Genomic DNA, 17,106 nt, shown 5'->3' on the forward strand with positions numbered 1-17,106 from the left:
AATATAATCTTGATTAGGAAACTTAATCCTAAAATTAAGACTAAACCTGATCATGATTAAAGCACTAATTGGATGTTTTTCTATTTAAAAATTACTATAATAAATAAAGAAATTAAATTAAATTGTGCCAAGGCGTAAAAGTGAAAGAGGGGGTGTGAATAGAGCATCAAAACGATGGGCCCATAATTGGAAGCCCAAGTCCTTGATTATGGTTATTCTTGGCTTCATAATGGAGGGGGGGGTGAAAGAAGAAAGGGTGTTTACATAAGTAAAGGCCTGTGGGCCTTAACTTGGTGGCCCATGATAGGATCAAAAAGAGGGTAGTGTGAGAAAAGTTCCCTCATTCATCATGTTAACCCCCTTAGACATATCTCTCTACTCTCATACGCATCTCATCTGAAATTGCTCCGTCGTGCCAGAAATTACCTCCAGTGGTGGTGGAGCCCAAAATATAACCACCCACCACCACTAAACTTGTCTCATCTCCCTCTTCCCATTTATAACCCTTGATTATCCCACATCTCAACCTAAATCTTTGTCCTACCCTAATCACATTGAACCCTAGAAACTTTAAACAAAAATTAAATGGCATAGATTCTTGAATTCAGAGCAAGACCTTAGGGTTATGCTTCATTAATAAAAGCTTTCTAAGGTGGTAGCAACAGTTTAAAAGAAAGACGAAGAATCATACTTACTCATAAAACTGAGGATTGCCTTGGTCAAAGTAGGAGTTGAAGAAGACAATGAAGAAAATAATATATTCTTGATTCCAAGGTATAAGCTTTAATCCTTTACGTTCTGATTCAAATTCCTTTTTCTTCTTTCTTCCTCTTTGATTTTTTCTTGAACTTATGGTTGTTGTATTGTTGTTGTAGAATTAGTATAATGTTGAGATTAGAATGGTGAGTTTATGGGGCTAGGTTGAGTTTGTAGTGATGATAAACATTTGGTAGAGGTGAGTGTATGGAAAGTTGAAGTCTACCTCAATTGATTTAGAGCTTCAATGTGAAGCTCTAATCAATGGTGGATTGAGAGCTTTAGATTGAGTTTGAGAGATTATGGATGAGAATTAGGAAGACTTTTAATAGGTTTAATGTGTATTTTTTATGAAGTAAGGGCTTATGGTTTATAAAGATGAAGCTTGATGAAATTTGAGAGGGAAAAGTTAGTTACAAATAGTTAGGAATGAGACGGTCATATCCCTTAGATAGTGATTCATAGGAAGAATTAATCGAGGGTGGAGGATGAATGATGAGTTGGTTAGATTATAGTTTGTTGGAGTGACGAACTTGAGTGAATTTGTGTTAGTTTTACACTAAATTTAGTTGAAAATTGGATCAAAAAATGTGTTTATTTAGAGGTTAGGAATTAGTTAGAGGTTTAAGAGTTAGTTAGAGGGTTTTGGAGGGATTTTTGAAATGTTGGGGAAGTTTGGTAATTATTGTGGGACACATGGCATTTGACAGTTATTGTCAGTTAGGGTTTGCTTTAAGGTTAGGTGTTGGTTATTGGGTTAGTTGGCAGTCAACTATTGATAAAGTCAGTTAGATGGTAGGTTTAGTCAATTGGTTAGGGATAATTAAGTTTGGTAAATGTTAGTTACTAGCTGTTACAAGCTAGTTAACTGATTGGTTAGGGTTTAAAACGAGTTAAGGGTTAGTATCTGTTTTACAACTATTATGAATGGTTGGGTTTGATGTACTTATGCTGGCCATTTTTGATGTATAATCTTTATATGTGTGTGTGGGTTGTCATATATGAACTATGTTGTTATGGATGTGTTGCACTGGATTGATGTATGTTTGGATTTGATTTGAGGTTTTGTGGAATTGTATGTGTTTTCGAATTTCATGTCATGGCTTGGGTTTTGTATGGGTTGGAAAGGCTATGCTTATGCCTTGATGCATGACTGTGATGATGCATGTATATTTGAATCATACTTGTGCATCCTTGTTATGACTAATGAATGTGTATTTGGCCGACGGTGCAAGCTATTTTGGATTGCATTACCTTATGCAATATGAATTGTATGGATACCATTGGGATCCAATTTATATGTTGAATATTAGATCATGATATGTATTGGATGATTGAAAATGTGATGTGTTTTGGTGACTATTTTGAATGGTATGTTATACTTATTTGTGTTATGTTGCACTGTTATGGCTTAGGTGTGGATTATTTGAACATGATTCATGTATTGCATTGGTTTTTGGAAGGTTACAGGTCTGGTGCAAGTTTGGTGCAACTGGTGTGCAAGCTTGGTCATGGCACGCCAAAGTCATACATACATGAGAGCCAAAGTGACATTGAATGAAGATGTTTGAATGAAGATGGAGTTTGAGGAAAGCTAGGTCTAGGGTAGATTTAGGACTAGGTCAAAATCTGGTCAAGGCTTGGTCAACTGTTTGGTCAAAAGTCAACAGTTGACCAAAAGTCAATTGTATAAAAAAAGTGTAACTTATTTATAAGTTTGCAATAGCCTTGTAACTTGTATTTGAACTTTGGATGTATACAAGTCAAGATCCAAATAGTATATTTTATTTTCTCAGTGTGAAGAATATGTTCATCATCTTTCTTATCAAAGAAGAAATATCAAAGAAGAAAATGTTTGGAATCAAGAATCAAGAATGCATAAGCTTATGGATATTTTGGAAGTAAAGGAAATTCATTATGTATAAACTTTATATTCTCAAAAAATGATACTCTTATTTATATTTAAAGTTCTCAAATTATCATGCATAAAAATATTTGAAGCAAATGCATAAAAAGTTGAATTTTAAAAAAGTTGTTAGCGTGTTTTAAGTCAGGTCCTTTGCACTTTTTATGTCAGGTCTGGTTAATCGACTTAACCAAACATGTTATTATTTGAAATTTGAAAAATTGTTTGAAATTCAAAGTTCGTCATGCACTTGTTAAGTCAGGTGTCCATTAAAAATACTTAACAAGTCCTAAACAGAATTCAAAATTATGTTTTTTCATGAATCATTGTCATTCTAAACTATTGCAAGCCTTCATAAAAATGTCTCAAACTTTTGCATCAATTCATAGAGGTTTCTTAGGAAGTATTTAAGGCAAAATATATTAATTTTCAAATGACCTCTTTCTTTATTAATTTTTTACATCAATTCAAATAATTTTCTAAGTGTTCATTCTTTTTCAAAAATGTTGAAACTTTGTGCATAACTTTAAAATTATTCATAAAAGTTTCATAATATTTTTTTAGCACTTAAGGTTCATATATTATTGAATTACACATTGAAAGATAAGATCAATTATCTTTTGAAATTGATTCAAGAACAACTTCATATTTTCAAATTTGTTCAATTATTTTAATTGATCACCAAGTGTGTGGTAACTTAATTTGTAAATAAAGTGTGTGTACTTTCTAAGAGTATTTGCAAATAGAAAGTGGTATATTTTCTATTTGTTTGAGAAAGGTCATTTGAATTGGTTTTATTCAAAGTCCATCATAGTTGTTGGTGCATTTGTAAAATCAAGGAAGTGGCGTGCTTCTTAATTGTTGTTTGAAGATTGTAGGAAAAGTCTTGGTGTGAGGCTTGTACGAAGATCTAACAATAGTGAAAATATCTCACGGGGTGTAAGGAGACTAGATATACCCTTGTTTAATAAAGGGAGCTATTATACATCATTGTATTCATTTAATTTTCCTCTCTTTATTTTTCTGTTTCATATTCATTCATCTATTCATAATTTTGAAAAGTTACAAGAAACCAAAAAAGTGCTTAAAATCTCTAAGAACATCTTTACACCTAATTCACCCCCTCTTAGGTTGTGCACTCAAATACTTACACTCATATGTATTATAGGTTGATGATTGTATGAACTCTGTGAATATTTGTCAAATAACAAGCAGTTATGCAGGTTCCAATAGGAAACCGTTGAAGAGGGCACGTAGGCAAAACAAGGACGAACGCCGAAGCACTATGAATCTTGGTGTCATCTCTCTCTCACTTTTGCTTTTAACTTTGTAGTATTTGCATGCTTATCTTTTTCAATTCCATTGTATTATATCGTTTATTCATTGATAGCAATTTATTACATAAGCATTAGATTTTGTTGGAATTGGGTAATTGGTTAAGCTAGATTGGTGATTAATTTTCTGAGAAATAAATTGACATTACAATTCCATTAATTGAATCATTGTGTAACCACTTCTTATGAATTACACAATTGAATCAATCCACACCTAGTGTTTCATCATATTTGATATTTGTGAAACGATCTTTGTTAATTGATCAAAATTCGAACAGTTTAATTTTCACATTTTCGCATCAAAACTTTCGCACGCAATTATTTTTTAAAACACTCTAATTTTGAAAATGGCGGTTGGATTATAAATTGGGTCTATTCACCCCCCTCTAGGCTATTTTTCTACTTTCATATTCACACCCAACAATCTCCTGAACCATATTCTCAACAACCACATTAACTTCAGGTGGCTTAGGAAATTTAAGAAAATTAACGACATGCTTAGGGATATAAGTGTAAACTTGAGAAAAGAGTGATTTTCCTGTAGCTAAGTGCACAACAATGTTATAAGCATATTCAAATTAAGGTAAAACTAAATCTCACTGCTTCGGCTTGTCTCCAGAAACACTCTAAATCATATTCCCAAAGTTATGTTGGTTACCTCAGTTTATCCATCTATGTGAGGATGAGCTATAGAACTCTTATTCAATGCGGTTCCAAACAATCTCCAAAGAGTAATCCAGAAATGAGTGAGAAATTCGGTGTCCCTGTCTGAAGTAATTGACTTAGGAACCCTATGAAGACCCACAACCTCCTTGAAAAACAGTTTGGCCATGTTGGACGCATCAGAAGTCTTCTTACAAGCAATGAACTGTGTCATCTTGGAGCATATGTCTCTAATAACGAACACAGAATCTACACCTCATTGTGTACAAGGTAAGCCTGACACAAAATCCATGGCTAAATCTTGCCAAATGTCATCAATTATAGGTAAAGGCATATAAAGACCAATATTTTGAGACTCGCCTTTAGAAACACTTCTTGACTATAGCACCAATATCCCTTCTCAAGAATGTCCAATAATATCTCTCCTCGAAGCTAGAAATGGTCTTGTCTCTACCCAAATGACCTCTAAGACCACCACCATGCAGGTCTCAAATTAACTTCTCTCTTAAACACGAGCAAGGAAAACATAGTCGATCGTTGTTAAAATGATAACCATCTTGAATATGAAAATTTGCACAAGGATGTTATTCACTGCACTTGGCCCATAAATCCTTGAATTCAACATCGCCTTCATACAACTCTTTCATACACATAAAGCCTATTATCTCATTCTCTAAGGTAATTAGAAAGGAAGCCTTCCAGCTCAACGCATTTTCTACCTTGTTAAGAGCCCCTAGCTTGTGTTGAATAATAAAAGTAATTTTATTTATAAAACTTAACCACCAATCTGATTTACTCTTGAAATCTGTTTTCCATTCATCCCCAGGTCTGATTCTAATCTGATGATATCCACTATGTATATCTATCTTCGAGAACACCCTCGAAATCGTTAACCTGTCAAGTATGTCTTCCAAACGGGGAATTGGGAATCGATACTTGATAGTTATCTTGTTGATGGATATTTTGTCAACACACGTTCATCATTGATTTCCCTTCTTATGGACTAGAAGGATTGGTATTGTATAGGAACTCATGCTTTCATGAATGAATCCTTTCTTAAATAAATCGTCAATTTGCTCCCTTAAATTATCATTGTCCTTATGGCTCATACGGTAATGAGGAAGGTTGGTAAGTTATACCATAGAATAAGGTTAATCTGACGTTGAATGTCTAACATATGAGGCAAATTGTTCGGTAATTCCTCTGCGAACAACTCATTGAAATCCTATAGGATCTCTAGCATTTCCTATAGAATTACTTCTTCCTCATTTACAACACTCATTAGCCTCTTAATCATCATTGGACATTAACATTTCATTTCTTTAACAACTTCATCAAGCTCCTTTTCACTTTGTGTCATCACGAAGAAACTAGACTTCTTTCCTCTTGGAATTTTATAAAAGTGAAAAATATGAGCTATAGAAATTTTATATGTGCCCCATGTAAACGCCATCACGGTATACGTCCCTCGATAAGTGATATCATTATAAAATTTCTAAGGTCTACCAAGTAAAATATAATGTTTTCCGACAAAGACAGGAACTCCGCAGGATAGCGTTACTCGAACATGGAGCTCTTGCTTACCCAACGAGGGTGTATGGCTACTCATGGGGTTCTGTGAACAACTTCAAATTATCTACCAATTTCCTTGACACCAGATTCTCCGTGTTTCCATTATCCACGATTAGATTGCACACTTTGTTCTTGATAGAACAATGTATTTTGAACAAATTTTTACATTGCCCATCATCTTTGGATGCTAGTAAAATTCTATACAACATAAAATTTACACACTCATCAGATTCTTCCTCTGCAAAATCAACCTCCGCATATTCATTATTCTGAACTGCATATCCTTATTTTTCCTCCTCCTCTGACCTTTCTTCCGCAACAACAACGACTATCCTTGTTGGACAAACATTTTATCTATGAACTCTTCCATTATAATGATAACATGTTTCTCTAGTGGGTTTAGTATATGGATTAATTTTCCTCTGGATTGTTTCTTTACCCTACTGCACACTGCTAGAGCTAATATCCCCCTTATTTCCAGGGTTGGGGTCCTTGGTTGTTGCACTATTTTCCTTGTCACCTACTGATTCAAAGTTATTCTAGGGTGAATACCTTCTAAAAGATGATAAAATTTGAGGGTATTTCTCCATCCATTCTACTTTCAACCTTAGACTAAATGCCTCAGTCACGGTCTAAACAATTTGTAAACCCATCTTCTCTTGCAAGTATCCATTTAAGCCATTGATGTATCGACGCACTTTCTGGCTCTCAGATTCTCCCAATTCATTTCACTCAGAAAAATACAGGAACTCAGGTATGTATTCTTTGACCGTTCTCTTTCCGTTACATATTATAAAGAATATGTTCATAATCCTCTAGTAAAAATCGCTCCAACATCAACTGCTTCATTCGTCGCCAAGTTCTAACTGGCCCCTTCATTTGTCTTTGCCTCTGAACAACAAGGTTATACCACTAGACAACAACAATACTCTTCAGTATGATTGCCATTATCTTAACTTGCCTGTTCTCAAGGACATCTATAACATCAAAGAACATATCAACATCGATCTGTCAATCCTGAAACTCCTCCACTCTCATCATTTTGTATAATAATGGAATATCAACCATCACTCAATAGTCATGGTTATATTGTCGATTCCCATGAACAACTATCTCTTCCTTATAGGGTTTTTCTTCTTTAGAACTCAAATTTTTAGCAATAACAACATAATTGTTTTCTCCTCGTGAAATCCTAACATGTTCCTCTCCCCTGTCTTTTCACTGATTCCCGTTGTTATCGGTGTTGTTCACCTGAGTTGCTAAAGTCACAATCTTTTAAGAAAAAGCAGTTAGAGTCATGGTAAAAGCCATGGTAATTCTCTCAAGATCTTCTCTTGTCATCGGTTGATCTCCCATGGTTGATCAAACTACGAAAATAAATAGGATAAATATGCTATAATGCCACCTGACACAGTCGAAAAGACTATGGATTAGCAAGCGTTAAAACTAGAATCAAAGCACATGTTTGCAAAGTGACAAACCGGTCAGATAAAACTTTGGAATCCACTCGATAGAGAAAAGTAATGAATATTATTATGATAAAATATAATCCTGAGCCACTCCCAAGAGTTGGAAATATTATGTATATACCCAATTCCAAATGCTAGAAGCTCGAAAATTATTAATTAGTGTAAGTTGTTCTTCAAGTATAACATAAATTTTCATATTATTATTTCTAAATCAATTTGAAAGGTAATATGTTCATTTAGAGTTTGAAGAAATAAGCAATCCATATTAGATATAATAATCTCAACTGTATATTTCCCCTCGGTTAATATTCGTTTAGAGTTTAACGAAATAAGCAATCCATATTTAGAGTGTGGGGCGACTGGAGTCATCCCTTGCTGAATATTCATCTCAAGGAGTCTTCAAGTCACTCTTAGGTTTACATTTATTTTTCATTATTTGTTTAAGAATGTATCTTATGAGAACCATGTCTGCAGTTTGTACTCATCTTATCATGAGCTAAACCTTTTGTATATTAAGCAATGGGAATTTAATATTATAATGTTTTTATGTTAAGTGAAGTGTTATTTAATTCCTTTCTTTATTATGTGTTAACTTGCTTACAAATCTGATTCTTTGAGTGATCAACTTAGAAAAAATAACAACTTGTTATTATGAAAGATCCAACAACAAGTGAATTTCATAATAAAAATAGTTGAAAAGAGTAGGATATAGATATTCACTTGATTAGTTCACCTAGAGATAAGGAAATACAACTATAAGGGGTTTCAAAATATAATGGACGTATTTTAGGGTTATAAGTGTGAATTGGAGATGTGTTCCCTTGCTCTAGTAATGCATGCTTTGATATTGTAGAAATATACTTCTAGATCACTCTGACCTTTCATGGCACGACACAACACATCATGAACATATTGTTACATTATTAACATTAATGGACCGTAGCTCAACATGCACTCTCTGATGTCGTTTCACTCGTACTTTACACTTTTTAGATATGGTTTAAAAAGTAAAGGTTGAACTTGTGACATTCATATATTATTTTTATCCTTGCTCACACTTAAATTTAGAAGATAGTTTATTACAAAATCAACCTAAGTTACATTCACTCCCTAAGGGTACAATATCCTTACTTTTGATCACTTGCTACTTTTGAACATACATGTATACTTGCATGTGACTCATTTACAAGAAACAATTGTATTAAGGTTCGTGGGTATAACCTTCAAAATCTCAAAGTCTATAGTGAAACTCTCAAGAAGACCTCTTGGGGATAGGACTAGGCCAACGTTCGGTCAAACTTGTATATATCTCTGGTGTAATCTTACAAACCCTATCCTTTTTTATTTTGAAATTTACTTTTCAACATTTTATTTTCGTTGTGATTACTCACCTAAAAATTTCTAATACGATCTTAATCGATAAAGTTTAAAGTTTATAAGAAAATGTGCAGTGCAGTTTCAAAGTGAAAGCAGTCAGCACTACCGCTCTCGATATTGATGAGTTTTTGCGAGTTTCTAAATGCAAAACTGCAAAAGAAATATGAGACATCCTCCAATTCACCCATGAAGGTATTACTAAGGTTAAGATGGAAATGTTGGGCACTTTAATCCATGAGTCTGAACTCTTCAAAATGAAACATGAAGAGAGCATTAATCACATGCAAACACGGTTTACCCATATCGTGAGTCATATGAGAACTCTGGGAAAAGCATTTTCAAATGAACAATTGGTTATAAATATTCTTAGATGCTTAAATCTTAGTTGACAACTTAAAGTCACTATGATATGTGAATCTAAGAACTTAACAACCATGGACTCACACACACACACACACACACACACACACACACACACACACGCACACACACACACTTTGGTAAATTGCAGGAACATGAGATGAAGTTGAAAATACTTATTAACGATGAAGAAGATGACAAGAAGAAAAGGAAAAGTATTGTGCTTAAAGCTACTAATCTCAAAGATATGGAATCATACGATCAAGACTGTCAAAGTAAGATTAATAAATTCGTGAAGCTCATGTTTCAAAAGTTCAAGGAGTTCCTAAGGAACAAAAAACAAACTTTAAGAACTCATATGCAAAGTGAAGAAAGTTCATCATCCATTCATACATGTCATCAATGTAGAGAGAAAGGGCACATAAGAGAAAACTTCCCTCAAAACCCGACAAGAAAACAAAATCGAAGAAAGTTCAAAAAGAGAGAATACATATATTGGGAAATGATGATTGTGATCTTCAAATAAAGAAGAAGCAAAGCTTTGTCTCAAGGAAAATCATCAAGACGATGAGGTAACCTCTCACTTTTCCTATCAAGATTTACTTTGCATTTGTAAGAACATAACAAAATAAACAAGTAAATTAGAACTAATTATCTCTACCTCCGAAGACATTATCTCTTCCCTTTAATTAAAAAATAAAAACCTATTGGAAGAAATAGATAGTCTTAGAGAGAGAGACAATATAATTTAATTCAAAACTCTTCCTCGTCTCATAAAGCCTTAGATGAATCTATCAAGTGTGACCAATGTGACATTTTGAAAAAAAAAATTGATGATCTTCAAAACAAATTTGATAAATTCACTAAAGGGACAGATAACTTGAAGCTTTTGTTAGGAAACCAATGGGCGTATTACAATAAAGTTGGTCTTGGTTATAAACCTAAGTACTATAGTAAAAGCTTTAGCAATATTTGCAAGGCCCAACCAACATACAAATAAAAAACCCTAAAATGTTATTACTACAATAAAGACGACCATATTGCCATGTTATGTTTTATCAAGAAGAGTCATGAGAGAAAAAATGGACATATTCCATCACACTTTTATAAAGAACATTGTGAACATAAAAATAGAAAGATGTATGCTCATAATATGTATTCCACTAACATCAAAGGACCCAAAAAGAGATGGATACCAAAGGTAGAAAAGTCAAATTGTGATGCAGATAATGATACATATAGTTTCTCTTCAAGTGAAAAAATAAATATGTTCTATTGTTCCTCTCCTACGAGGGAATAAATTCATTTGCCAAATAACAACAAAACAAAATCATTGGATTTTTGAGTATTGGTATCCCTTAGAGAACATCAGTGGAAGATGACAATAAAGGGAAAGAAAAATATCAAAGACAAGAGGAATTCCAAAGTCTAAATAGAGAAATTCAAGTTAAAGAAGTCAACTAAAGAAATCATATCTTAAGAATGAAAGATCATTAAGGATCACTTCATTCAGAATGTTAATGGGGGAAATTTCTAAGGGAGTTGCATCTCAACACTCCTCTAGAAATGTACGTAACCATATGGATTTTTGTTTCACAAATTGAGCCAAAGGAAATTGATGAGGCTATCATCAAAGAACATTGGTCTATTGCTATGATAAAAGGTTAAATCAATTTGAGAGAAACAACGGCTGGAAACTCGTTTTCAAAGCTAGTTGAGTTATTGGAACCTTAGTGAATCTTTTGTAACAAGCTTAATGTAAAACATTGTTGTCAACAAGACTCGTTACTAAAGATTACAATAAAACACTACGCCAAATAAGGGAAAAGAGGGCGCTTTTTTTTTGCCTATAACAGCGCTTTAAAGCGCCCTCTAATCTGGCGCTGGCATAGGTAAAGACAGCGCTTTTTTTCCTGGTGAAAGCGCTCTCTAAAGTGGCTCTTTAAGCCCTTTAAGGGCCACTTTAGAGGGCGCTTTTTAAAGAAATCTCCCTCTAAAGTGGAAACTTTTAAGGGTTTAGAGGGCGCTTTTACTGGAAAGCGCCCTCTAAAGTGGAAATTTAAAGGGTTTAGAGGGCGCTTATTTTGGAAAGCGCCCTCTAAAGTGGGTGGTTATTTAAATTTTTTTTTTTAAAAAGCGCTATATTTATTTATTTATTTTAGACAACCTGTATATTGAAGCAGTACACCTAAAACTGTATAATTTGAAGCCCTTTTTCACACATTGCATTCAACAAGCCTTATATACAACAATCCATACATATACAACAATCCACTGATATATAATCGTTTAACTTCTAAAGATTCTAAATATACAACCAATTCATAACTTAAAAAGAAATAAAACTAAGTAGCAAAAGCATCTCTGAGATGTATGTTTTTTTTGCTAGCCGCAGTCTTCTTAGCAACAACCTCTTTTTGTTCAATATCAATAGCATGAACCTAAAATATCATAAAATTAGTTAGGTGAAGTATAAGATCAAGAATTAATATTTTCTATGCATAAATATCATATAATTGTGTTTATACCTTTTTTTTTGATGCAACTGACTCGATTTGCTGTAATAAAAGTCATTTTACCTGTAATAAAGAAAACAATTAAAATCATTTGACCTGTACCTTTTTCACTAAGAAACTTAGAAACTTACACTTAGAAACTTACACAATGTTTTTTTCTCCTTTCTAGATAGAGTATAAGCAGCAGGCGGTAGATATGTTCGTTTTCCTTTCTTCAAGGGTCCTAATTCAGTTCTTATTCCCATCGCTATCAAGTCCTTTCTTGCCTTAAGGCCATCCTTAGACTTTCCTTGTATATTGAGTAACGTGCCAATAACACTTTCAAATACATTTTTTCAATATGCATAACATCAAGAAAATGTCTCACATACAAGGACTTCCAATACGGCAATTCAAAAAAAACTGACCTCTTCTTCCACCCACTTTTGACAAGTGTGTGGGCAAAAGGCTTGCCAAACTGAGTATCAAAGCAAGGACATATCATTCTACTGGGGTCTTCGGCGTGCGCAACGGCAAACTTAACGAATTCTGATACCCCATTCTCGTACTCTCTCGACAATCGATTGGAAGACATCCATGTATTATCCATTACTAATTAGAATAAACAAAAAACAATTTCAGAAGAGAAACCAAAAATGGGATGAGACAAAACAATTTCGCTTTATTGAGTTAGTCTCTGTGCAGGGCATTCATGTCTCCAACAACAACCCAAAACCAAAACAATTTTGGTTTATTGAGTTAGTTTCTCAACATTTTCAGATATCTCTGACTTCAATAGCATGAGAATGTATGAACCATGCATTAAGCATTAGTGGTATGCACTAATTTGTAGCATAGTTATATATTATCATATAGTTTTTACAAAAGATAAACATAGACTAGAAAATATATATGTAGAATTGTATAATGGTCTAACTGAAAGCTAACAGAAGAATAGTCGACTCTAATTTACTCTATCAAATAACATCCATACCTAAACTTCTTAAGTTACTAGCTACGCTATGTATGCTAGAATAAATACACTCATAAGCTGCATAGTGTACCTTTGATTAGTAGAAGGTGTTTTAGATATTGATGCCTCCTTTTTCTACATCGAGAAACAAATGGAACAGTTGGTGAAATTTAACCCATAATGCCTAGTCTCCATTGCTAGCATTGCAACACAATAATTATTGTTGAGAATACTCAATAAATGTATGAACCAAGAAAAATGAAACCAAAAATGAACAATAGCGAACGTCAGAAGAGAAACCAAGTAATATGAAGATTAGAAAAATACCCATGGTGTCAAAATCGAACAGCTAACAACGAATTAATAGAAGGAGGAAACGTCGTAGATCTAACAGAGGTGGAAGGAGAACGCCTTAGAAGTAGCGAAAATCGTAGCAGTGAGAACCTTAACGTGAAAAAGAACGAAAATAACAGAGAGTGAAATAACAAAACGCGCAGTATGTTATAATTTTAATGTTTACTAAAGGGGACCTTAGAGGGCGCTTGTGGAAAAAAAGCGCCCTCTAAAGGGGGCCTAAGAGGGCGCTTATGAAAGCGCTCTCTAAGGCTTTCCAAAAGCGCTTTATAAACTGAAAATGCACATGGACTTATAGAGCACTTTTTTAAAAGCGCCCTCTAAGGGTAACCTTAGAGGGCGCTTTCTAAAAAGTGCCCTGTATTGTTGTCCCTCTATCTCCTCCTTATTTTTTCGCTTCACCTTAGAGGGCGCTTTATTACAAAAGCGCCCTCTAAAGTGCGCTGTCTATTCCAGTTGTTCGCTCGTTATTTTTTCGCTTCAATTTAGAGTGCGCTTTTGTAATAAAGCGCCCTCTAAGATGCGCTGTCTATTCCAGTTTTTGGCGTAGTGAAATCATAGATATCAATAAAACTTATGCTCATGTACCTTAACTAGAAGCCATAAGGATGATTCTAAGGCGAGGGGGGAACCTTATGTGACAAACGTAGGGATTCTGTTAATAACAATATGGAACGAGCAGTATCAATAATATAACGATGTTTCCTTTCAGCAACTCCATTCTGTTGAGGAGTACTAGTATAAGATGTTTGATGAATTGTACCATCAAAAGCAAGTAATTCATAGAATTTATTAGAGGTATATTCATCATCTAAATCACAATTGAAGCACTTTATAACAATATTATATTGAGTCTTAAGCATAACACAAAAAATAAAATAAAAAATTCAAAAAATTCATAACGATTTTTCATAAGATAAACCCAACAGTAACAAGTATATTCCTAAATAAAAAAACATAATATCTAGATCCACCCTTAGTAAGGAGCGGTGATGGATCTTATATATCAGAGTGAGCTAAGTCAAACAATGCATATGAAATAGAAACACTTTTACTAAATGGTAAAGTTGAAATTTTAGCAAGTTTACAACCACAACAATCTGAAATATCGTTTGTTTGTAACTTTCCTAAAGCTCCAGTAGAAGCCAAATACTTTAATCTAGAAGTAGAGAAATAGACCAAGAAAGGTAATGTCATAAATAAAAAGTAGAAGATGAAGAATCCAAATGAAAAGAGGATAATAAATCAGTTGTGGAAGTAATGATTGAGGTTGCGGTATCTGGGACTTTGAACTCATCCAAAATATAAAGTCCCCTTGTTTACGGTCTGTCCCAATCAGCCTCTCGGAATGAGGATTCTGAACACAACAAGAAATGGAAGAAAACATAACTGAGTAACCAGAATCACACAATTAACTAACATCAGCAAGACTCAAAGTGGGGTTAGGAATATAATAAACATCATAAAATGACAAATTAGGTATGGAGATAGAACCAATGCCTTCTAATGGCATATGAGTGTCATCAATAGTCATAACTGACATATATGATGTAGTATTCAAAGACACAAATGATTTTGCATCATATGATATACAATGTGATGCTTTAGAGTCAATAATCCATATGGAAAGAGATATACTTGACAAACAAGAAGAGTTCAAACCTTTAATATAGGAGGCATATATGACACGTGACTGAGTGGCAAGAAGCTTTTGAAGCTGCTCTGCAATATCACATATTTGAGAAGTAGTCAAATTGGAGTGAGACTTGAGTCTAATTTCTTCTATCAACAATTCATTAAAAAATGAATAAACACTGGAAAGAGGATTACGATGCAGAATACCCCATACAAAGTCCCTCAAAATCATCCCTAAACGACATTCGAAATTGAACAAAATGTTGCTCTTCTCTTTGATCAGTGTACACTTTTGACAACTTTCAGTTCAGTCGATTCCATAAGAGCCAATTGATTCCACAAATTACTCATAGTCGGACAAAATTCCCGAATGGTCATATTATTATGTTTGAGAGCTCTAATATCACTCTCTAGCTGATATCATTTTACAAAATTAGATTGAGCATACAAATGTTTCAAATGGTCCTAAACCTCCTCAGCAGTATTATACTTTGCTAGTTGCATACCTATTGACTGAGAAATAAAATTATTGATCCAAGTAAGGATCTTAGAATTACTAATATCCCATGTTTCAAACTCTTTTGCATATTTTGCTTCATCCTTTCTATCAATAGATTTAACAAAAATTCCATCAACATAATTCCACATTCTTTTTTCTTTCAAATTTTTTTTATTATGTAACTCCAAAATTCGTTATCATTACTCATTGTAATCACTATGAGATAACCAAATTGCTACAATTAAATAAAATACCAAATGAAATTGATAAAAAAAAAATGTTCACTGTATCAAAAGATAATGCTTCTCCATTAAACACATATACCATCTAGCAGCTACTGCCACTGAGTTGTTTTGTTTTCTTAAATCTGAAAATCTGAATAATGGATTACGTTCAAGAGGCACGCAAGAATCAAGTCAAGAAGAAAGTTGAAGAAGCTTAAATGAAGAATAAGGCACTTAAGGAGTGTGATCAGTACACAAAGAAATATGTTGAATGTGCTATGGGGAGAACACTTTCATTTGTTTGGCAATGTTGTCAACAAGCTAAAGAATTGAATAATTGTCTTCACTAATTCACCAACGATTTAGCCTCGGAGGAAAAGAAGAAAGAATACAATCAAACCTCCAATTGAATTAGTTAACACACTAGCTAATCAAATGGCACCGTCAAATTCCAATGAAATAACACCGCCAACACTCAAACAAATCAGCAGCATAAAAATATGTGGAACATAAAAATAAAAATATGTAGCAGCAGCGTGTTATTGGATTCGTCTCAAATCAAACCTCCAATTGAGTTACTACTAGCTAGTTGTTGTCCTGGAATGTGAATGTTTGGGATGGAGGCGGCCGGACTTGCCTTCCTGGGATTCGAGACTTCAATGGATTGTTTTTTGGAACTGCAATGCTTGGAACTGCAATCCTTGGACCTGCATGCCAGAGCTTTCTTTGTATAGGTCGTTGCTGGTTGGGTCTGATGGGAGGATCGTAATTGAGGCCAACCAGTTTTTCTGGACCAATGGTTGGTTGCTGCTGGTAACGCATCATATGTTCATCATTTGAGTGTGTCTGATAATTGGAATTTCTTGCAACGGTGAGATTAACAACTGCGAGGAACAGAATTAGCACCCATTCGTAACACATCTTTCGACCTTTCTTATTTGTGTTTGTTACTTGTATTGTATTACACAAATGATTAGTTTCAAGATAGTTGTACTGCTTTTTGTACTAACAATTTTATCTAAATTAGCGTGTCTGCATCCCGGAAGTCACTTCGAAAAGTGTTATTAAGTTTCCAAGCCGACGATTTTGACCGAGAAATAAGTCAGTGTTCTTTCGTACCCTTAAAACATTTCATGATAATTTATTTATTATAATTTTATTATAATATATATCTATAGTTAATTATATTATTTATTTAGCCTTAATAGATTAGAAATAAAATTGAGTAATAAAATTAGTTAAATTTATAATTAAATATTATTTATTTATTTAATTAATTGATATGATTTCATTATTAGTGGATGTTAAGATGGTCTATTTTAAAATAATGAAAACTATTTATGTAATAAAAGAAAATATTCTCTTACTCAACAAAGGAGAAGGATTACCTTATATACTCATAGAGAACCGAACTACTATCTTAGATTCAATGAGGGCAAAAACAGTAAGTTGGTACAGGTTTGTAACAAACTAAAAACTTTTTTTTAAT

At 33.6% G+C, this 17,106-nt stretch overlaps 1 long non-coding RNA gene across 1 annotated transcript; it reads right to left on the reverse strand.

Annotated features, from left to right (window-relative positions):
* Positions 1–14,145: 14,145 nt before the first annotated feature.
* LOC127096829 (uncharacterized) lies at positions 14,146–16,652 on the reverse strand. The gene is made up of 2 exons (XR_007792841.1): positions 14,922–16,652; positions 14,146–14,616 (listed from the first exon to the last, which is right to left on the reverse strand). It is a non-coding gene; the product is annotated as an uncharacterized LOC127096829 (long non-coding RNA).
* Positions 16,653–17,106: the final 454 nt, after the last annotated feature.

This window comes from Lathyrus oleraceus, chromosome 6, assembly GCF_024323335.1.
Source record: "Lathyrus oleraceus cultivar Zhongwan6 chromosome 6, CAAS_Psat_ZW6_1.0, whole genome shotgun sequence".
Taxonomy (NCBI): domain Eukaryota; kingdom Viridiplantae; phylum Streptophyta; class Magnoliopsida; order Fabales; family Fabaceae; genus Lathyrus; species Lathyrus oleraceus.